Genomic DNA, 4,433 nt, shown 5'->3' with positions numbered 1-4,433 from the left:
TCTCTCCAGTTCTGAAGATATGCAAATACAGAGCAAACTGAAGACCCACTTGCAAGATACTCACTCTAGCCACTGCTTATTTGCAATTAGCCATGTTCAGGGCACAGCTCTACCCTGGGATATTCAGTCAGGTCTCCTGAAAGTATTAGCAGTCATCAAGAAGGGGTGACTGGCTGCAGGGCTTTATTTGTAACGAAAGCTGAGAATGGAAATTGTTCCATGGCATAGAGTGCTTACATTTTTATTTTCATATGTATTCCACTAGGAAGGGAGAAATATCTGGTTTAGCACCTCTAAATAAAGATTCTGAATAAGTGACAGTTTATTTATGAAATATTTTATCATTTAGTATCACTGCAGCTGGCACAAAAATCCTTTAGGCATATGTGATTGCTTGCAAACTTGTCCAGAGAAGGTGAAAACAATATGTTTTTTCTTTGACCTTTTTCACCTGAAAGTGTCAGTTGCAAATCACCAAGTTTTGCAAGTTATATTTTTTAAAATATCATGCTCAAAATATGCAGAGATAATATGTATTACACGATAAGCGCCACGTAATAACTTGTCATGGCACTGCCTATTTTGGAATTTATTCATGCAACTGCATGTGGTGTATTTTCATAAAGCAGCAGAACACCATCACTGCAGTTGCTTAAGGGTGGCTTTAGGGCTAATCTATAAACCAAATCAGTAAACCACTTACAAATGATTTTATCTAAAAATTCTATTCAGGGACAAATTAAGGGTAAAGCTCTTGCCTAAGAGGCAAACTCCAGCTCTGTCCCATGCTGGGACAGGGCATCCAAACGTGCTGTTCCCTGCAGAGCAGATGAGCTTCACCATGCTTTGCTTAACCCAGATATCTGTAGCATATCCCATCTGCCTTCCCAACTTAGTCACGTACAAGCCTGACACTGGGCAAATAAGAGAGCTGGTGTCCCTCCTGTGTTGCTGCAAGAGTCACCGGCTGGCAGAGCAGATGGGATCTGTTGACAGCTTGAACCTACGTAGGCTACCTGCCTGACGAAGCTGAATGTGAGAAGTTCATCTGCTATCTGAGCATAAAGCCATACTTTGGCCTATGGTACTGTGTACAGAGACATTTTGTGACTAAGCAACTCCTCTGTAAAAAGGCATGGTTTTCCCATATTCATCTATCAAATGAGGGGCAGAGCTGGAAACAGAATCTAGGAGTTCCAGAATGCAGCATCCTGACTTACAAGTAACAGACACAACAGAAGGAAGAGTGACAAGGAACAGTATTTCACTATTTAGCACTGGAAAGTTTGATTCCTAAATGAGCTAATGCTACGATAAATGATTACTTAAGACTCCTTTACTATTTGAATGTTTTCTGTCAGCGTGCTCCCAGAAGTTCAGCAAATCTTTATAGCATTGCTGATTTTAATGATTGGTTTCCAGAAAATGGTACACCTGGGAGGAAATTTGAAGTTGGTTGTATTCAGAAAGTTGCTGTCATTCTCTCACAACATGAGAATCTCTCTCTGACATGGAATCATGAGCACGGAAGGTGCACAAGATCAAGCTGTCTTCATCTTACAAGTCAGTGCTTCATTTTTTACATTATTTGGATACCTCATGGTTCAGCAGTAAGTCTGAAATGGAAATGCTGCTAACTATATCAGGAGTGAGCTGCTGCCTAGCCTACAAAGTTTCATAGAGAATCAAAGATCTAAGTCCTTATTAGATCTTAGGAATTTTATATATCATAGATTAGTGTGCAAGGGCATGCTCCTCCTCCTGCTATCTTTGCAATGAACTGTGTCATAAAGCACAGACAAACTTCTGAATACATTTTACTGCAGAGTGCATCACAATGATTAAGTAACAGGAAAAAAATCTTACATACAGTCAAGAGCCAGTGGCCCGAGAAGCTTCCCCCATCAACAAGAAGCAGAGCACTTCAGAGATGATAAAATACCACATAAATCTTCTGAGAAAAAGATAAGAAAACGAGCAAAGTCATAAATCTTTAATATTTAACTCCTTTCAACCCCACAGAAGAAACACTATTTCAAAGAGCCAACTAGTAAAATGAATCAATATAGATCATAAAAAAGATGATCACAGGGAGTAAGGGCAAATCCTGGCAGTTCAGGGGAAAACAAACAAACAAACAAACAAACAAACAAAAAACAGAGAAAACTAAGAACTGCAATGTCCTGATGATCTCCCCAGGCTGGCAAAATAGTATTTTGGAACAGGTGACATAGTTTTGTATACCATATAATTAGGAGAGTCAATATGTATGTCTGTCAATAAATGTGGGTTAAGAATAAACTCTGCAATTGACAATTGGTCTTTTTTCCTACTGAGTGCAAACGGAGTAGGCTTGTGTGATACAAATTACACTACAGAGCATTTTTGGCAGTTATATCCAAACACTCCCTAATTAGTATCATCCATTAACCTTTAGTCAGTGGATCACTGAGGTCAGGACTGAGAATTTATAATCCAGCCAATTTACACCTATTTCCCTGTAGAGACAGGACTGTAGAGTGGCCTCTCAGCAGAAGCATTTCCTATGCAAGCACAGAACCTTTCTCAAAGTCATTAAGCCCAATTAAAATTTGATGCTAGTTGTATACTTGGCCACAAATGAACATAAGTTTCTTAGTCAGTTTGGGAGTAAGGAAGGCTAAATGACAGGGTTTCAATCAACACTGTTTTTCAACAGAAAATATGGATTTTGGCTAAACAAAATTTCATGAAAAATATCTACTGCAGACAGAAAACTGCAGACAGAAAAGAATTTGCTTTTGTTGAAAGCTGAGTAGCGCAGTTTTTTTTTTCCAGTAAAACAAAATTATGGAAATTCAGTCATTCCAATATTTGTATGACACTGTTCTAGACTATGAGCTGGGCCAGAGAAATCTCCCAGGCTGTGACACAGAATGCAAAACAAAGACTTGGTAATAAAATACGGTGCACAAGATAATGTGTGTTGCAGACTATTAGCCCACACACAGAACAGTGGTGACAGAAGACATCTAAACTATAACATCTACTGCGTGCAAATACATCTGTTTTCACTCAAAGTTCTTATACAGAACAAATATCATCTCAGAAAACCTTACGAATAAGTAAAGCAACATGAGCAAAGATACAAGACATACTGTTCAGGCAGAAGAGTGCAATACTGCCTCTCAAAATTATCAGTGAAAAAACATCTCGAAGGACTTGATTCAAACTTATTAAGTCAATGAGACTCTTTCTATTAGCACCAATCGGACTCCTATTTGATCCTACGCAGCAAGATGGAAATTTCATTTCTTTAAAAAACCAATGCTGATTAAAAGAGCATTTCCAGTGAAAGGGCCTTAACACTTATGTAAAAGAAGTTGTACTTCTGCTGTTCACCAGAAATCCTGCTAGTTTGCTCAGTATTTCAGTCCTTGGTAAAACATTTTCATGGACAGAGGGAAGACCAGAAGCTGCTCAAGTGGCAGTGTCTTCTTTGCTTGAAAATGAAATATTTGCTTTTCAGTGTAGAAGCTACAGAAGATTGAGTGTAATTTAGATCCTGGTAGATCAGGAAGAATTCAACTAAACATTGGCAGCGTAATCTGCAAAGTGCTAGAGAAGACTTAAGTGCTCCAGGCCACTGCCTACCATTTGGCTGGTGTAACAAGGGGCTGCAAACTCAGAGCTATCCTTTTGTTTGGTTTGGTTTGGTTTGGTTTGTTTTCTAATAAGGCGTTCACATAGACCTAACACTGAAATGTGAGAATGCTGCAAAGCAGAACAGCCAACAAAAGTAGGGGCAGGAGCAAAGTTGGTGACAAAAGCAGTAAAAGGTTACCAAAGAAACAAGAACCAGCCACCAGTAGCACTGGTAATCTGTGTATGCCGTTCAAGGAGTTCTGCCCAGATTTTGATGAGTGAATGCGTAGGGAAAAGTCCCATGAATACCCAAACCTTTTCTGCTGTATTTCTTCCTGAATGGGAGAATGGAGTCTGCATCAGAAACAGGCAGATGAAGCTATGTACAACATAGGGAGCTGTACAGGGAGCTTCCCTGCACAGAAAACAGTGCGCACATGACTTCACAAATCTAATCAGACACTGTGCAGGGAGACAGGAAGATATTTCCTTGCCTAGGTTTGTTGCAGCCTTTGGCTCCCACCCAGGGGCTGCCAACAAGGTTGCCAGCAATTGCCAAGCACAGCAATGGTGTCGTTATGTAAACACCTGTCCATAGGACCACAGCTAGACAGCTCACTCAAAAAGGCCGCCAAACAACAGATGGTAACGACTTTTGATCACTACCAACATGGATGGGATTTTAACCAGCAAGTGAGAAGTAGAAATATCTCCAGCTCATTTCTTATTCTCTTCAGCTATTTTTCCCCCTGCTAACATTATATATTATATATTACTTTACATTAAGTCCTGGGGAAGATCTTGATTAA

The sequence above is a fragment of the Meleagris gallopavo genome, chromosome 1 (assembly GCF_000146605.3).
Source record: "Meleagris gallopavo isolate NT-WF06-2002-E0010 breed Aviagen turkey brand Nicholas breeding stock chromosome 1, Turkey_5.1, whole genome shotgun sequence".
Taxonomy (NCBI): Eukaryota; Metazoa; Chordata; class Aves; order Galliformes; family Phasianidae; genus Meleagris; species Meleagris gallopavo.
Note: the sequence above shows the minus strand (reverse complement) of the source record.